Genomic DNA, 19,740 nt, shown 5'->3' with positions numbered 1-19,740 from the left:
TAGGGGGCCGCAACAATGAAGAATAGTGAGAAGAAAAAAAAACAGACACACACACACACAGCACACAGATCAATATAATGTCTTCGTTACACAAGCCGGGAGTTATCAGAAGCCGACATCGCTCGGATCACCGTGTGCACACAAGGACAAACGGCGAGGAAGAAGGATCACAAACGCATCAGAGGAGCACTTCAATCATGCGGTTACTCCCTTATCGAAACCGCAGTGCGATAGAAATCAGGCACAGAAGGGGAGAGGAACGCACTAGTGCGCCGTCATCCCTTTCCCAGAAGGACTACTGGAAAAACTCAGGAGCGCCTTTTTTATTTTTTGGGCTGTTGTGCACTTCCGACTGGTATTTAAATAAACACGTTGTGTAAAACTCATCGTACAGTTTAAAACGTGGTTCCTGACGAAACCTAGCTAGCTTAATGCTAACACGCAATGCAAAACGCAGTTGACGGGCTTCCAAAACTAGCATCGGTGTTGCCGTGTTATAAGGCTTCAAGCAACGGATGTTGGAACACAGAGAGCAGCAACACACGTAGACAAACAATGTAGCAACGTTATCCTCTGCAAAAAAAATATTACTTAGCCCATGAAGCTTTTCCATATTTTATATACTGTATATATATTAAGAGAGATGGATATATAAACAAATAGATAAGCATATATACACACGCCCAAATACATATGTATCCCAAAAATGAAAAAAAAAATCATTAAATAAATCCATGAAAATCAAATTCCGTCATTGCGCTGTTGCACCCTGTGGAAGATTTCCAGCCATTCTGCGGCACCGCTGTATTTGACATCTTCCTTCACCCGGCTGCGGTTACATAAGGCTTCCTATTTTAGTTAGCCACAGAACATGCATCAGCCAAACAGATTGGAGCTTGCGCCGCTACTTTTACACAATGACCGACCTCAAGGTTTTCCTCATTATTTTAGAATCGTAACCTAATTCGGCGTGCCGTTTCCGCGAACACTATGGCTGACTCCTGTGTATTTTACAGTCGGATCCGACTGTCTTTTCCGGTGATTTCAATTTTTTGTTTGTTTGTGTGTTTGTCAGTTTTGTTTCCAGACGCCTGTAAAGCAACGCAACAGATTTGTTTCAGAAGACGTGATCCCCGTTTTGATTTTGAGCGCCTCATCGTTGGCTATGAATGCGCATAACATCATGGAGAGAAGGCGGAGGAGCGAGAATGGGGGGCGTGGGGGTATTCCAGCCTGGCGTGACCGCTTTAGAGCGCCTCATTGTTGCGGCGCGGAAAAGCCGAGTAGTGGGATCGCGGATTTATTCGAGCGAGCAGAAGCTTTAAGCAGAGCAGATATTTTAAAAACATATATGCAGGCATGACAAGAATGCAAGAAGAACCAAAATAGATTTTTTTTTTTTTGCAGGTTGGAGTACCGGTACATGCAATCGATCGACAGTTGAGCGATGCGTTGCTCCAGCGCATTTTGCGCACCCACCCACAGCGTCATTTTATATATTTGACCATTTATTTAATCATTCAAATACGCCACGGTTAACAACGGCCTTCTCCGCGGTGTGTCAAATTACCGAGACATTTATTTTCACTCGACGGGCACTAATGAGTTGTACTGATTGGGGCTTCAAAGGAGGCTTGACAGAGTGACGGAACAATCAATTAGCGAGACTTTCTCCATCACCGCCCTTTAAGCGCATCGTCACTTCATTTATGACAGACTCAAACGGGCCTGTAGAAGCCTGCGGTACGCGAGCGTGTCCGGCCGTCAACGCGCGCGCTTTCACGGGAGTTCCGCGAGAGCGGCGGACAACGGTGGAAAACGGTCGCAAGGAGCATTTTGGGGAGATTCGACTTGAGCGGACATATGGCAAACGTCTGATCATTGTGACAGATGGCGCACTGGACATCATTAAAAATCTAGCTTGGCTCCGGAAAGGACGGCGCTGTTAAGTAGACATAAAATAGGTCCTCGGTGAGTTTCGCAACGCTGAAACGAAACTTTTTGGTAACGGGAAAAGGTGTCGGGTAATGGCTGTTCAGTCAAACGACCTCTGGATGCAGGTTTCGTGTCATGTACTTTTACATTCGGAATTGTGAATGGAAAACAAAAGGGAGGACAAGGGCTTGTAGTGTGTGTGTGTGTGTGTGTGTGTGTGTGTGTGTGTGTGTGTGTGTACACTCAGTGACACTGGTGTGTTGCAAATTGCTCAAGGCATGTTTATATAACTGCTTTCCTAACATGGGACTGGGTCACACTCGCACTAATGATGACATAAGAGCAAAAAAAGCACAGAGGCAGAGAGGCACTACAAAACTACAGTCAAGTCCAAACAACAAGGGTGACGATTCGCAATTAGCGTCACAAAACAAAACAAAGCGCTTTTGGGAAAGACTGAAGACGAGAGCAGGGAGGAGGAGTTGCCAGAGTTGGACATACGGTACTACGTAACGGCATGAACGAGCATATAAAAAGATGAGCAGCAGCAGCAGCGGCGGCGGCGGCGGCAGCAGAAAAGAAGCAAAGGCAAATGTTTGACGTGAGCAGACAGTGAGGTCACGAGCTGCCAGGGCCCATTTTGCTCTGAAGGTTCTCGTTACTGCGAAACACATGGCAGGAACAAGAAAAGAACACAATGCAGCCAAAAAGCTTCCTCCGGGATGTTTGTTGGTTCATTGGTCAACTAACGACCTCTTTCCCTTCCTTCCTTCCTTCCTTCCTCGCTTGCTTGTTTGCATCGAGGGCCACTTCGTTGAAGGTGATGTGATAAACACGACGAGCCCCCGGTACAGTACATAGCAAAAAAAAACAAGATGTTTTGAGCCGGTGAAAAACGTCTCCATCCGGACAAAAGAGACTTTTGTTGCGTGGTAAACAAGGAAAATCCATCGGCGAATCTATATGGTACGTAGAATCATGTCAACGGTCAACCAGGGGGACGTAATGCCATCTGACTGCACAAAAGTGCACTAAAAGATGCCATCAAATTGATGTCATTTTGCGCACGCGGCATTCGAGGAGAGGCCATTTGCCGCCGTTGTACCCCATCAATTTTTCACGTATTGACTTAGTAGTTATAAATGCACTCAACTTGGTCGCGGCACGCCGTCCGGTACATACAGTATGTTTTAAAAAGCAAAACTTAGAATGGCTCGACGGGGCGCTCTGGGGAAAACCAGCGTCAATATTTGAGATGTTTTCCTCTCAAAAGGTAAACCGGCAATCGTACATGACGGCACCTGGTTGTACTTTGCCGTACTCCGGAGCGGTTGCGCGACTGGCATAACCGCTTGTGTTCAGCCCCATTTCATGGCCGCTGGGCGGAATGCTCGCATGATTTTTTTTTGGGGACGTTCAAGAAACGCCATCTTGCTTGAGTTACGCAACGCTGCATCTTTCAAGTTTTACTTGGCGCCGCTATCAGATCAAGTTGTGCACCGACAGCCCAAACAAACTAACTACGGTAATTAACCGGTGGGAAAAAAATGGCAAATTTATCACGCCGTCATTGATATTAACGTGACAGACAAGTTACTGACGCCAACCTTTCCCATCAAAGAACAAAAAAAAAAAAAAAAAAAAAAGACTGCGTCATAGGCAAAAATTAATTGGCATGTCAACGTACGTGCGGGGCTGACCGCCTCCTTCTGCATCGATTATTTTTAACAAAGCAGGCACTCTCAAAATGGATCCAGCCCAACTTTTTTTGTCTAAAAAAATGTCACTCTAGAGCAGAGGTGGGCAAACTACGGCCCGCGGGCCAAATCCGGCCCGTTGGTCTTTTTAATCCGGCCCGCCTAACGTTGGTACACAATTATGGTTCGATGTCCATGACTGCATTCATTTCATTTGGGCTTGTAATGACAGGCACTTCAACGCCAGGTGGCACAGTTACTTGAAGTTGCAGAGCATAGGGAGGAAAGGGGGAGACGATACGGAAGCCCGCAGTAGCGCCAAGTCAAGCAAATCCCGTTCGATACGACGGAATAATATATTCTTAAAGTCTGAAAAACGTGCCAAAAAATGCAAAATACTGCTTTTTAAATAAAGAAATCCAATTAATATGTGGAATTTAGTTCACCCTTTTGATCCGGCCCTCCATAATATTTTCTGGTTCTCATGTGGCCCTATGCAAAAAATAATTGCCCACCCCTGCTCTAGAGCCTCCCGCAACAACACTTCTTAGTTGAAGTGCTCATGAGAGTTAATAAATTCGCTCTCAGTTTCTTTCCAACTCAACGTATTTGAAAATAAAATGAAATCTTGACACCATCAAAACACACAAGCAAACTATGGGACACTGGCACCTGCAGCGTGAATCCAGTCCAAGTATCAATTCTTAGCCCTTGTTGTCTCCAAACGTCTGTGGGAAACGTCCGTCGCAAAAAAAAAAAATGTGAGGCGAAGTGCGAGTGGCGTCCGTCGCTTTGTCTGGTGTTGGGGCGAGACGATGGCGCAGAATGGCCTTTTCGAGCAATTGTCGGAAAATAGCGGCGACGCAGCTTGAAAAAACATTGATAAGAGAAGGCAGAGCAAAAGTCGGGGGGCTCTGGCGGTCTGTCCTGTTGACCGGATTCCCTCACCGGCCCACCTCGGAGTCTTCAGTGGAAGAAATGGAAGTCAAGTTCTCAACGCAAACTCGTGCCAGGTCGTGTTTAAAGATACATTGAAGGTCAACAATGGGAGCGATTTGTTTTTTTGCAGTTGCGTGAATAGGGATCATCAAAAGAAATATTGCCGTATGTACGTACGCGCAACAAATAGAAAGCAAACTCGCATTGTTTTTTTTATGATGTCATTCTTGCGTAAAAGTACCCGAAAAATGGGTCACGTCGACAAAGTCAAGTGACACCACTTTCACAACTCTGATGATGCCGCATGAATAATGCACACGTATGCTTCAGTAAGTATTTGAATGTTGGGGGGGTGGGGGGGGGGGGGGTCATCGTGACCTCAAACCTTCTGTTCTTGGAAATGAATATTAAAAAAAAGACCTTGTGGAGTGAATTTAGAGATTTGCTTCGAAACACGATACATGTTAGAAGGTCATTGCTGGAAACGTCTACGTTGATCAGTTTTTTACCATTTCAGCTTTCCTGATTTTCTTAGGGGGCGTGGCTAAAACAGCGCCCGATGACGCACTTTGACTTCAAGCAGAAAGAAGGCCTTGATTTTTCATCATTTCAGAGCCTCGCTTTATACGCGTGGCAATTCCCCCCCCCCCCCCCCACTCATTTGGCAACGTTGGTAACGACGTTCTTCTGTGTGGCGCGTTCAATTTAAAAGCCATATTTACTTTCACTTCACGAGGACTTTAATCAATAGCAAAGCCGAAACAGCAAAAGCAGTCCTCAACAGCCCTCTGCCTGCCAACACACACAAAGCTAATGAATGACTCATCAGTGCTAATTTGTCGTGCTAATTTAATCCACGCGTGAGGAAACCTTGCAAAAAGCAGCACGGCCAAGTAGTCCGAAGATTGGCGCCAAATACGGCGACGCCGTCAGAGGACTGTCACGCTAGGTATGCAGTAAAACGCCATCATGCTTTCAGAATGATCCCGGCCATCTTCGGGCTGCCCTTCCAACAATGCGTATTCAAAGAAAAAAAAAAAAAAAGAGAGATTTGATGTAAGTATGAAGGATTTGGAAGATGCGTGTTTGGCAGAGCTGCTCACGTGAATTCAGTTGTTACGTAATGGGCATCGTTTCAGAAATATGCGACACCCAACTTATGCTATGATGCAGTCATGTTGAAAGTTCCCATTGCCGCAGGGAGAAAACATCACGAATGCTACTCAGCCAGTGAGTAAACCCCCCCCCCCCGCCCCCCCCCACACACACACGCGCCTCTACTTGCAGCAGTTCCAACACAGACTGCTAAAACAACAAGAAATTCTTGAGCGAGTAAGGCCCGTCGTGGTGACAACTTGTTTATGTGCGATATGAGAACGATGATGACGACGATGACCGTCTCGTGCAACAATCCATAAGTCAGACATGTGGAAATCTGTCCGGCGCAACCATTTCAGTACCACGCCATCGATCCCCAGTCGGGCCTCGAAAAACCGTCGCCGTTTCGTGGGAACGTTTCATCTCCAAATATGGTCATTTCCACAAGTTTCCCCATTTTATTTTTATTTTTTTTGAAGCGTCTGCTATGTTCCTACATTATTAATGAAGTGTTGAAAAGAGCTTGAGAGCCGTTCAATCGGGCACTTTGACCTGCAGTGCAAAACCGAAGCGTAATTAGCATCAAAATGGAATAAGCATTTTTCAGATACAAAAAAAAAAAAAAAGAAAGAAAGAAAAAGAAAAAAAAAAAAGACTCCAGATCACCGTTTTATGTGGGAGTCCGATAGAAGACCAGGACGAGAAACACAAGCGCCCACATCTTAAGACAGCGGCAATATTATACCTCGCGTGGGGATTATCCGAGCTTAAACATAACAGCGGCGCGCTCGTGGTCAGGGAGGATGCCTAATCCCCATTGTGTCGACGCGCTTGCTCTTCCATTCCGCTCGGCTACCATTCGCTCTTTGACGGAGACGTCGGCGACAGGCTAGCGCGGGCGCCATGTTTGTCAAAGACAAAAAAAGCGCTCGTGCGTGCGCAATGACTAACACCCAGCGAATTGCTATTAATATTTGAAACGCCTTCGGTCCACAAGTCTTATCGCCCTGGTATCGCCTACTCTCGGACGGACCGCCGTAATATTTCGATTGAACGCCACACGTGGGATGCAAAAAAAAATGTTTTCCAGGAGAGCGCAAGTGGCACATTAGCCTGGTTTCACTGGACAATTCTGATGAGGTTAGGGAGCGTGGCAAAAAAAAAAAATGTAATCAATGAGAGTATGTTTACATTGAGCCACAGGTTACAGAGCCGTGACAATGATGCAAACGAGATGGAAATGGAATTGTCCAAAATGATCGCGTTTGCTGGAATCGTCAAGGGTGTCGAAATTGTAGCGCCCGCCCGTGTTTGTATCATATCCACGTCGGAATTAAAATACGGCCGTACGTTGTGTCGGGAAAATAAGGCTGAAATGATGATCACTGACCAGGCCGCAGCCCGCCTTTGTTTTTCAAAGCCGCACACATTCAAGGTCGCAGATACTAACAGTGCACAAGGTGAGGATGGTGACCCGACGTGGACAAAAATAATTCCTGCACCTCACGCGCATGTACTTGTATCGAGTTTTATTAAATAATGAAAAATCAATGTTCATCCAGGGCGGCCCCGGTAGTCCAGCGGTTAGCGCGCCGACTTCACAGTGCAGAGGTACCGGGTTCGATTCCGGCTCCGGCCTCCCTGTGTGGAGTTTGCGTGTTCTCCCCGGGCCTGCGTGGGTTTTCTCCGGGTACTCCGGTTTCCCCCCACATTCTAAAGACATGCTTGTCAGGCTGATTGAACACTCCAAATTGTCCCTAGGTGTGAGTGTGGGCGTGCATGGTTGTTTGTCTCTGTGTGCCCTGGCGATTGGCTGGCAACCGATTCAGGGTGTCCCCCGCCTACTGCCCGTAGACGGCTGGGATAGGCTCCGGCACACCCCCCCCCCCCCCCCCCGCGACCCTAGTGAGGATCAAGCGGTTCGGAAGATGAATGAATGAATGAATGTTCATCCAATGACTCGATTCATCTATGGGATGATCGGTCAAGTATTCGATTTGAAAAAAGCCCGCCAAACAACTGAAGACAAAAAAAAAAAAAAAAAAAAAAACCCAATTTGATAATTCCTCCTTTTCTCTGAAAAATTATGATTGGATTCACCAAAGTCACCGCATCCGGATCCTCCACTGCAGCGCGCATCTTCAAAACAGCACTTCTTTGCCCTCTTTGTCACACAACACACACGCGCGCGCACGCACGCACACACACGTATCCAGGGGCCTAATTATAGGCTGCCCATTAATCAGCAACAGCTGTAATTATACTAATTCCAATGTGTAATCTGATCAAGGTGAAGGAGATCAAATCGCAACCTTTCTGCTCTGCTGGCTTGGAAGGTGTGGCGAGAGGATGGGGGGGGTTCAGAAATGGCGGCGACGGGGCTGAAAATTAATTTGAACCAGAACAATTTGATTCCATTCAGTTTGTTACTTCATTAGTAGGACAAAGTAAAGTCCACAAGCCACTGCACATCTTCTGAAAGCTTGTTAGGCGTCTGCTCAAAAGTTGCAAAAGTCATGTCAAAAAAAATTCTTTTGGGTGGAAAGGAGGGTAGACGAGGAAGCGATCGCGATGCATGCCGTTACTGCTCTCAGCATGCGTGCAGCCGACCTATAAAATCGTGTACCGCTTGCATACGGAAGCTTCCCACTCGTCATTTATCTCCAAAGGCTCATCGCCGCTACAGTCCGACGCACCGCAGCCACCAAGGCGAGCTCACAACAGCCAACAGTACATTCTCATTCGCCGACACGCACGTCACTCACCGAGCAAGGCCCCGCCCGTTTAAAGCCACGCACATCGCTCGGCGCGGAATCTGCGGCAGTCGCAAAAGTGAGCCGTGAGAGGCAACGCGGCGGCGCAGAAGATCCCAGACTAACGGAAAATACAGTAAAAGGACTAGCAAGGGAGTTGATGGTTGGCGTCGGCCATTTTGCGAGCGCGTCCGACAAACGGGCCCTCTCCGAGTATGATCGCGACGAATGATAAAAATGCAGAGATACTTTCATTCATCAAACGTTCGTCATTCTTGCCATTACAGTATCTACATTTTAAAAGCGCCATTTCTCCCCGCATGAGCATGCGACATCCTCCAAATGGTTGCCCTCTCCCGGTGGCAATCCCAGTCAAATCTTTCCACCATCTACACTGTGACTGGCACATTCCAAAAACCAGACTGCCGTGCGATTATTTTTATTGCCGCGGTGAACGCAACTACTCCGGCTCGCGATTTCTTCAAGCGGCGTTCAGAACAGTGATTAAAAGAGATCCGGCGATGAATGCGGCCTTGCTATTGTTGAAACGCGTCCTTTAATCAGCCCCTGCAGGTTCTCGCTGCGGTTTGCGCAGCGTTAACACAGATGTCATGGAAACAGTCGGCGGAAAAACTCCGCTGGGAATGAATCGACGGCGTCAGTGACAGCGGATTCTTAACGTGGCTTCGCCTGAACGACGGCACTGTTTTCGCATCTGGCCGCCCCTCCCGCAACCGGGTTTTTTCCAAAACAAAGACGGGCTTTGATACGGGGGATCCATCTGCGTCCTGTCTGGTCGCAGGGACGGATGGGGCTGGATGAGTGGATGGAACTGAGGAACTTGCTGCGCAGATAGCGCCGATAAGAAGGTAGCCGAGGGAACCGGGGTGTGGGTGCAGGGTGAGAAACGGCATGCGCAGTTGGTAAATATAAACACCGCATGCTTGGAATGCTGTGAATGACTCTGACTGTGTGGTGGCACAAAAAAAACAAAAACATAAGCTGTTCTAAATCTGAGCTGAGAAGCAAAAAAAAAAAAAAACCAGGACAATTCACAAGAAGCAAAAGAAGATAACAGCACGATCCCGTTCATCGTGGGAGTTTCCGACCAACACGCGAAAAGTGAAAATCTGTGATAGCAAAGCCCCCACTTAAACTTTTCCTTTCTAGTTTAGGCCTCGAAAAGCTCCTCCCACACACTTTAAACAGATTGAAACTTAAGAAGAGACACTTTAGTATAGTTGAACGCACACCACTTTGCAAGCATAACATGTATTAAAATATCGAACGCTACCACAAGAGTTGAATCGTGATTGCAATGTGTCGATTCCGTTACGTCCAAACGCCATCCGTAACATCTTTTGTGACAAGATGTGCTATGAAAACAAAAGAGAGATTTTCGAACTGTTCAAATGTGTTTAGTGTGAACCTTATTATTTATTTGGCTGCCAATATTCGCTCATTTCTGCAAATTGCCTAGCGGGAACCCCCCCCCCCCCCCCCCAAAAAAAGTACAAACTCTGCAATTCACCCAGAAAACAAGCAACTTCCTGTTCACTTTCACGTATTGTCCTGAAGACTTTTTTTTTTTTTTTCGCCGAGTGCGTTTATGGGGCTCTCGTTTACGATCCTTCAAATTCATACATTTTCACCGGGATAACCTAGTTTGCACACACACAAAAAAATACAGTTTAAATAAAAACATGGCGTCTTTTTGGGCGCGTTCAAGCCCGCCAAAGGCAATTAAAAATGAGCCGCACAGCGATTGCTTCCCACGAGGGCCTCCCTGCTGCCGGCTGCTCAGGTGTGAACTGTAAGCCGGTTTTGGGTTCCTTCTCATACAAAATGGATGACGCAGATGGCACCGCGGGCGGCAGCCGGCCACCGACTTTGCGACGCGCATTACCGCCACGGCTGGGATTGGAGGGGAACGGGAATCAAAACGCTCCGACGGACTTTAGCGCGGGACGCTCCCGCTAGCCACACACAGAGGACATTCCGCTTGCGCTTTGAATCTCGACTCCATGTTGAAAGCCTCTTGATGACATCAGAACTATTTTATCCACACTTTTTTTTCCTTCTTCTTTTTTACCGGTTCAACGACGACCGTTGTTGAACGAACAAACGTTCCTTGTGTGTCAAACATTATGGTGGTGGGCGGGCACTTAAATAGTCCTGGAATGGCTTTCTCAAATCAGGAAGTCAATGAAAGAGTGAGAAACAACTGGTGACATAGCGACACGCTTTTAAGTGGATAAATGGATTCCCGCGATGCGTAATTAACCGTGAGTGACGGGTTTGGGAGTTTGGGGAGTAACAAAGCAAAGAGTGACAAGACGCCACGCAGGAATGAGGGAGTCCGGGGTCCCCTGATGTTTGAGCCTTCCTAAAAATAACCGCGGTGAAGAGAAGACATAAAGCGCACCCGTCGGATGGGGGAACGACGCTCCCTGCGTGTTGAATAAAAGGCTCGCTGAGGCTCAAGCGTCAGGCGACCGTCGCGTATTGCTTACAATCGTTCGTACCGCGATGCATTCGGCGATTTTTCAAAAGAGGAAGCGATTTGCCGAGGAGAGCGAGTCACGAAATCTTTCGACTGTTGATTCCGTGAGTCGGAAGGCCTGCGGCGCGCGGGAGTCCCGAGTCGTTAAAAAGCCCGTTTGAAGCAAGTTGACTCGTCGATTCGCCTTTGCTCCGCTTCGCACTTCCCCCGGCGACAAGAACCGCGCCGACGGCGCATCTTCCGCTCGTCCACTTACGACGCGGCCGATTCCACTGAGCAATCCCGTCCGCGTGTATACTCGGCGAACGTCCCGATTGGCTTTCGCGTGTAAGATTTACATCTCGTGAGGTAACCTTACACGTGATTTGTTTCCTTTCTCGTCGTGGCCTTTCTGCTGAGGTCACGGACATTTACGATCTTTTCCAGGCATCCGATAATCAGGCCATCGATTGTAAATTGGTTCCGATTCTTTGCGTTGTGCGTGTACCCGGATAAGATCGCGAGCCCTCGGTGAGGAAAAGACGGCTATCGTCAAGGAATGCAGTCGAACCTCTTTTCAACGTACCCCGTTTACGTTTTCAGCCCTTCCGACGTTCACATTTCAAAGTCCCGATTTCACGTCGTTCGTTGATCGTTTGCCGATTCGGCTGACAACGAACACCTTAATAACGTCAACTTGATTATGGCAACCGGATTTTTCCCACAAAATGTCGAAAATGGCGTTGTTAGAACGAACTGCAGGAGGCTAACCGTCGCCACGACCTTGCTTATGAACACAATATACGATCCGATCGACTCGGAGGCACGGCGCGGTCCTGAGCGCACGGGTCTGAAACACACGTCTGGTAAACGGAAGCGAGTCTCGCTATCTGCGAAGGCCGGAATCGTCTCTCACTTTGGAAAGGGAGTCCGACAGACGAAGCTCAGTCAACAATTTCGACTATTGCCCGCAAAGGCAACAAAATCACGGCAGGGTTTGAGGCCAACAGATTGAAAGATGACCGTAAACCGATTCGGGGGCGCGGCACTTCCAGAACCGGAGACGCCACTTTTCACGTTATTACATCTAGAAATATTCAGACGGTATTCTTCATCGGAAAAACGGTTGACGAGGAACAAGCGTTAACAATGCGCAGATTCGTTCCGTCCCTCGAGGTACGTTGTAACCAGGTCGGACTGTATTTCCAAACACGGGGCCGCTTTTCTGCTCGATGCTGCTGATTAACGACATCCAGCAATGTGGAGTTCCGCTGCCGCGAGGGAGACCGAGATGTAGAATATATATCTGCAACAAAACTATCAACAAACGCTGCTGCGCGCTCCAGTTTTTACAGGTTTTGTTTTGCTACTCATTAGTCATTTCTGTCCTCTCAGACGCGGCGAGGGTCCCAAAGAAAGACGCCTCAAGTCGTGGCGCAAATGATTTGATCCGCTCATTATCCTCGCGCTTCGCGTGGACGTCACATTGTGTAAGCGGTGAATTTAAACCAAATGGGAGAGGCGGCCAATCTTAACTCACTCGCCCTTCCAGGGTTGTAGTCAGGGAGACGGCGGCGGCTGGATTTTCCGAAACCTTGAAGTCAACCTGCGAAAACAAAAACAACAGATCATTAGAAAAGGATAAACGGTGACTCCAATAGGGATTCATTCAATAAATTAACCCCTGCCCGTTTTCTGTTTTTGGAAAAAGCTCAAGTATGGCTGATGATGCATACGATGTATTTTGTTTCAAAAGATTTGGCAAAAATGACCCAAAGCAGAACAAAGCCGAGAAGCAGCACGAGCCGTCATGGCGTCTTTTTGGCAGAAGCGCTGGTCAACCCGCCAAAGCCCCAAAGCTACGGCTCGCGGAATACCCCGCTTTGAGCGCCACCCGCATACGTCACCGAACATCGAATAAGCCGCTTGACATTTTTGACAGAAAGCGAGCGCTTGGGTGACTGCTATGGAAAGCGGACGGCAGAGTCGATCGAGCGGCATCCACCGGAAAGAGACGCTGCGTCTTCTGCGCGTTGCTCGCTACCCGTCGCCGGCGTCTTCATCGATATTCATGACATCCGCAGAGGTGCCGTCCGCCATATGGAGTTTACCTCCGCTTGGTAAACAACACGATCATGCGACCGATTTTGAAAAGTACTGCAGGTTGCCTCTCAGTGTTCCTTTCAGGAGGACAAAAGACGAAACAATCCCATAAATCGCCATTTTTGCTCTCATTAGTTTACCGTCAGGACCGAGACAGAAACAAAAGGAAGCGTGCATGACTGTCGCGACAAGCCGAGATTCACTTGCGAATCTTTTTCTTCTACTTGACAGTAGCGCGCATCTCAACTCCGGCTTAATGTAACACCGCCATCTACGGGGATCTATTGGTCATTACAATAGTTTGTCAATTTGAATTTCAAATGCAAGCTGGGCAAAACACGGTTAAAAAAACACACATCCGTGCCAGGAAACGGTTGGATTCCAGCGAATGAGTCAATACGCTTTGGGAAAACTTTCCGCAGCGCTCTACGCATAGGCCGCTATTTTGGCCTTGACTTTTTATTTTTTTAACTCTGATTACAGCTCCGTGAGGACGTGTCACTGCCACTCAATTAAATTATAAACCCAGAAACATTTTCCAATCATTCCAAATTTGCTACACAGTACCCGCACAAGTATGCAAAGACCAAATTGGCGCACGGTTCAAACCATGAGTGACAAGCAGATCACCGCAACACTGAAACTGGGAAAGTCAACCGCAAGGGAATTCAGCACGCGTTTAGTGAGGACGCGATCCAGATAAGAAGGATCCAGCGGCGAACCAATACTGCGGCTTTTTGAGCAGTGCCGGATTACTCCGTTTGAGTCTAACAACTTTCAACAAGCTCGGCGATTTGCTTTGGGGATTGCGCGACGGCCGCTCCTGCCTTGCCACACGAGTGGAATCACATTATGACATTGCGTTAGAGAGCACAAATTTGCCGAAACCGAGTGCGATGACCTGACGTGGCCCCGAAACGCCTCCGAGCGCTCGCGAGGAATTTGCATTATGTGATTTATCCTGGCAGTCATTATGACGGAAACGCTAAGTCTGCCGCCAACGTTCCAGCGACTACAACCCGACGCGGCTTATCCATTCAGTCGTTTTTGGACAGCGGCCGGTGAGCGACACTGCGGTCGCGCGCTAACAAAACCAAAGCATAACAGACGTCAATCATAACAAACGGGTGAGGCGGTAATCGTCGTGGTGGCAAAGGTTGCCGATTCCCTAATGAGCTCAGACAGCTTCTGAAACTGTAGACGGAAACAGTGAGGAAAGAACAGCTTAGAAGGGCCACCTTATGTTAATGGAAAGTACCCGGAGCTAATTTAAGTTTTCAGAGAGTCAGAAAAGTTCACTCGGACATCTGACAGTCACCAGAGGGCCCTTTTTTTTCCTTTCTTTTTTTTTTATAAAACATAAGCCCGTTAAGACAGCAGTGAACTATTATCGTTCAATAAAAAGTGTTTCCTGGATGCGGAGTAAAATTAAACAATAACAGATTAACAGTAAAACGCTTTGCTGTGTTTAATGCCGAAAGCAAGAGCACAGCACAATCGGCAGCAGCTGCATTGCCTGGAGAAAAACACACTTCTTATCTGAGGTTAACGGGGACCGAGACGCCACAGATTGTTAGGGAGCGCAGATTGGGGTCTGGGGCGACGGGGAAAAGGCCAACGTGTGTTCTGACGAGTCCAAATTCGCCCTGTTCCAGATTGATGGGTGCATCAGAGACTGAAAAAAGGTCGTCGTGCACCCATCCTACCTGCACCGGCCCGAGATCATCAGCGCTTGTTTCAGTCTCAAACATATCTATCGTAGTCTAATATAAAAAAATAAAATAAAATGTACGATCTAACGATCTACCGTGAACGTCGTTAATTTGACGGGTGGGATATTGCGTTAGCTATGTGCTACACAAATGTAGCGTCCAAGACAGGAACACAACAATCGCAGCCTTTCTGTAACGTCAGTTTTGCAACAGGACTAATCAACCCGCACTTAATCCAACTGTTACTTTAGTTGGAGTGAGCAGAAATCCATTCGTCATGCCTGGCGAGAGCGATGCGAGGATGACGTGTTAAAGAGGATTCAAATTCTGACGTTGTGATAACCGTGAGCAAAAATATCACCGTTGCGTGGAGTTAATATCGAAGCTTATTATTTTGGGGTAAAAAAAAAAAATGTATTTATGTCTCAGAAAAGGAGGAGCTAGCCGACGGGGCCGCTTTCCTGCAGAATCAATGGCTGTCGCTTCTGTGACGGACGGCGCCGCGATGACCGCGATTTACTGAATTCAAATTCCAAAAGGCTGGATATATATCAAAGGCCGAAACAACGTGTTGGCGAACGAGACTGCCGAATTAATAAATATGAGCGTGCTGCCCAGCGGTGGCTTCTTCATTTGGTTGGTTTGGTTGCGCCTCTTGATATGTTTGAATCCGAATTGACGCACCGGGTCACGATAACAGCAAATGGCAACACAGAGCCGGTCGGTTACAAGAGGATTGAAGGAATAAAAGTTCAAACGCACAAACGGTGCTCAAGAATTCCAGGACCTCCACGGTCAGGATGCGTCACCGAAGACGAGCGGCCAAGATAAGCCCAACATTGAGGGAGACAAATCGCACGCAGATGCGGTGGATAAGGATCGAGGTCCCCCCCCCCCCCCCCCCAAGGCATTTCAAATAGATCGATATTGTCTGCGGTGTTTATGGCATCTCATTGCACGCTGGCTACAGCGGATATCGAACACCCGCCCTCCCGCACCCCCACCCCCGTCCCCTGTGACCTTCTTGAAACAATAAACGATATTGAGGTATCAGGTGTGTTGTCGAAGGAGGGACGGTGTTGGCAGACAAATGCGGCCGTCTCCTTTTCACCGACGGGCTCGCGTTTGTCAATTGCACTGCCGCATTCGCAACCTGTACGGCCGATTGTGTCCTCGATCGGCAATCGGCCAAAAAACGTCTCGAGACCAAGGATGTGGAGTGAACCCAACATGCCAGCAGAGCAGCAGGAGCAGCCCCCCGGAGGTCAAATGACAAATGGCTCTCGTGATTGATTCCATCGTAAGATGGAGAAATTAGGCAGATGGCACCAAAGCTGACGGCGACGGGAGTTGTTTGTGTTCGCTTCTGGGGAAGGAAAAATTAAAAAATAAAAAAAAGAGAGAGAGAGAGAGAGAGAGACGTCGAGGATTAGAATGGGAGTCACATAGTGGGGAAGCAGCAGAAGGGGAAGGGAGGGAATGACTCACTCTCACTCCCAAGGTATCTTGAAGGAATTAGCACCCTTGCCAAAAAAACGAATCTAACTACGCACCTACCGAGAGTCGAAGCCTGTAAATCCGACGTTGAAATAGAACAGCCGTCCATCTTTTGAATAATCAAAACCACCCTAAAGTCAATTTGTGACATGAAAGCAACACACTCAAAACTTGCCCCCGTCAAGGCAGAGTTCCACTGAAATCCGGCTTGGGGGAAAAAAAAAAAAAAAAATTCCAGACGAAGCAAATGGGTTATGCCTCGGTGTTGACAGCTTTGAGCAGCACGCCTGTGCACACTGCACACGCGGCGTAGCAAAAAAAAAAAAAAAGGCAGCACGTCAGCCAAACCTGCGCTGAGAGCAACACAGGGTTGAGTTTCAGTTTGCCGGCGAGCGTTAAAGAAAATGCAGCAGTAGCGGCAGCAGCGATGAAGTTGAATTGCAAAAACAATAATTACAACATAAAGATCATTCACAATTTCTCGCTGAAAAACAGCCAGCGCGCAGCAGCCAAGATGTACACCGTCCTCGACTTACGGCCGAGTCGCGTTCCTACGGCGGAGACCTCAACTTGAATTTGTCACGAACCCACGCCGCTAACAGAAGACCAATTCAACAACCGTCACGATTGTAATCACACAACGTTTGATCTTGAAAGGAACACAGAATCACACCTGGAGGTGTACTGTAATATGAACGAGAGAGCAAAAGGTTAATTGTGCGTTGCCGCAAGCCAAGCGGTGACATCAATAATTCCCTCCGTCACGTCTCGACGATCTAATCGAATGCGACGCGAGTCGGGCTGTAAAGAATGCGCTCGCGTACATCCGGACATGCCATCCGGTGGGGTTCAACGATAGGCTTGCCTGATGGCTTCGCGTGAGTCAAATGTCAAGTCAGAGTAGAAACTGGAGTCACTCGAGACATCGCATCTACCCGCCGCCCCCGTCCTCAAGCACTCTATACCAGTGGTCCTCAACCCCTGGTCCGCGGGCGAATAAATAACTTACATTAATTCCGTTTTATTGATTTCGGAATCTGAAATTTTATTTTGAAAAATGACCCGATGCTCTGTTCCATCTGTGTCACTCGCCAAGGCGCGCTTCTTGGTCACGTGATAGGTTACGCTAAAACGAAATGCAGGAGCTCGCAAAATGAGTAAAAAAAAAAAAACTGCTGGAGATCGCAAATGACGGCGGCCTTAAAAGTACGTTCGAGATAACAACTCTGCCGGTGTTCTGGATTAAAGTCCTGGACGAATACCCGGAGATCGCCACAACAGCACCGAAAAGAAAAACACCGTTGCTACTTCCGACATCCGACCTGTGCGAAGCGGCGTTTTCTGCAGCGACGGCGACCAAAACAAAACGACGAAGTCGAGTGGACGTAAGCCGCACACTTCGAGTGTCATTGTCTCCTCTTACCCCGAGATGGGAACGCCTGGTTGCGGAAAAACAAGCTCAGGGCTCCCACCGATTCAGCATTGTGGCGAGTCGTATTTTTCATTCACTTTGACTTGGCCATGTATCTTATTTTGAAGGCACGTTGAAACGTTACCATAGTGACCAGAGAGTGTTGCGGCCAGAGACGACGTTATTCGTGTCATGGGACCACATATTGGAAGAGCGGTAAGAACATTTCAATGGTGATATTTATCGTCACGGGTGGGGTGTCCAACCTCAAAATAAATTTGCTCCAAAAAAAAAATCTTGACATGTATCAGGCATATTTGTCGAGGCGAGTTGATTTCAGAGCCATTTGCACAGCTGGACAGGCGGAAAAAGCAACATTGACGTTGAGCCTTGATTAACCCTGCGGCTTGACTACACCGTATAGATTATGAGTCACAAGCATTCATTAGGGAAGGAAACAGAGCGGCTACATTATGAGGTCACTGGCATTTGATTGCTCCCATCACATACATTGCGAGTCAACTTGGGTCACCTTGGGCTACGGCATATGGATTGATGAAACAAAAAAATTCATTAATACGTAGCGGAAATGAAAGAAAGAAAACAAATGGTTTGGGGGTGGGGCTTCAAAGATACACGCACGAATACAAAACATGGTACTCCTGAACAATCTTGGGATGTCCAAAACCCGACAAAATGAATCAATAATCTTTCAAGAGCCACACTTTATTGCATGCCGTGACAACATAAACTCCAAATCTACCAAGCGAAAGTAAAAGCGCTCTCTCGGTGTTGCTAGCGGAGCGTGTTATTGGTTTCGCCCAAAACACCGGTTTCGGAACAAGAAGCGGAGAAAACGAAACATCTCTCGCGGAACAGAGATTTTGATGAGAATACGTTTTGCTTTTGTGACACCTCCAGCATAAAAACAAGGGAGTTTGACGGCAAAATGCTTCCAATTACAAACCATCCTCCCCCGGCGTGATACCACCACACTTTCTACTAACTACCATGACACATACTTTGTTTATGCCATACATGTGTTTATATTCTGTTCGAGTGCGAGGTGCCTAAACATTTCCGACTTCCGACGTGTTGGCATTCTTGTCGCTCATAATCGCTTCCGTCTCTTCTCCTCAAAAGCTGTGCTGATATCAGATCAAAAGCGATACAACTGTGCAATCTACGGGGGCTCAGTTTGCCCCAAACTTGGTTTCCAAATCACCTGGGAACGGTTCTCTCCCATGCCTACCCGTTGAAAAACAGATGAATATGTAACATACCCAGTTCGCGGCAGCCAACGCGTTTACGTCAACAAGAGTTCGAATTGAACCGTTAATTCGTATGGGTCGGAAACCGAAATGTGTTACGGTTTAACGTTTTATACAAAACGGCAGTTGTGCTCAATTAGCCGACATCCTTTGTAACCTGAAGGGCTTAGCCCTCGCTCTTCCTGCACTGGTTCCATCTATAAACAACCGAAAAATGAGCTCGTCGGGTTGAATCCAACATTGAAAAAAACAAAAACAGACTGCGTTTAAATTTGCATTCCGAGTGGGTTTAACCTTCGTGCTCACCAGGAACAAAGATGGTTTCCTGTTCACGCAAGTTTGAATCATGGCACCTTGTTTAACCTGCCGAGCACTAAGTGGTCGGTCTTGGCCTCTGCTGCCGCAGGCAGATGGTCTGATGATTTGTACAACGGCGATGGAAATAAATCACAATCACCCAACCTGCGCTATGTCAGCCACAACACAAAGTCAAACATTTCGCGCATCCCGCTGTCCCAGGACCGCCGCGGGGCTTGCGTTGGTGGCCATTTTGATAGAGTAAGACAATGTGAAAGCAACAGAGAGTTCAAACGTGAAAAGACATCATCAAACATTCTGAAAGGGAAGACCCCCAACTTCTCGTTTTGAAACTCAATCAAAAGTAACTTCAAAATTCGTTCCGTTGATAAATATTGTCGAGTGTGACGGTTCGGTCATTCAATCCGCTGTCAGGTTCACATCTTTTGCCTCTTGTTAAAAAAATAAAAAAAAATTGTCCATGATTAATCCGGAGTGTCTTTTCAGATGAGTAAAACAGTGGCTTGTTATTCCAATTGCGCATG

At 47.5% G+C, this 19,740-nt stretch overlaps 1 protein-coding gene across 7 annotated transcripts in view; it reads right to left on the bottom strand.

The window, feature by feature from the left end:
* adarb1b (adenosine deaminase RNA specific B1b) overlaps positions 1-19,740 on the bottom strand; it is a 70,841-nt gene that overhangs the window by 34,283 nt on the left and 16,818 nt on the right. For all 7 annotated transcript variants that reach the window (XM_086123529.1, XM_086123535.1, XM_086123536.1 and 4 more), the window contains one exon: positions 12,445-12,510. The gene's annotated coding sequence lies outside the window, so the exon portion shown is untranslated. The remainder of the gene's footprint in view (positions 1-12,444; positions 12,511-19,740) is intronic.

Source organism: Hippocampus guttulatus, chromosome 11 (genome assembly GCF_054856545.1).
Source record: "Hippocampus guttulatus isolate MCC_2025c chromosome 11, RoL_Hgut_1.0, whole genome shotgun sequence".
Classification (NCBI taxonomy): Eukaryota; Metazoa; Chordata; class Actinopteri; order Syngnathiformes; family Syngnathidae; genus Hippocampus; species Hippocampus guttulatus.
Note: the sequence above shows the minus strand (reverse complement) of the source record. Positions and strands in the feature narration are given on the sequence as shown.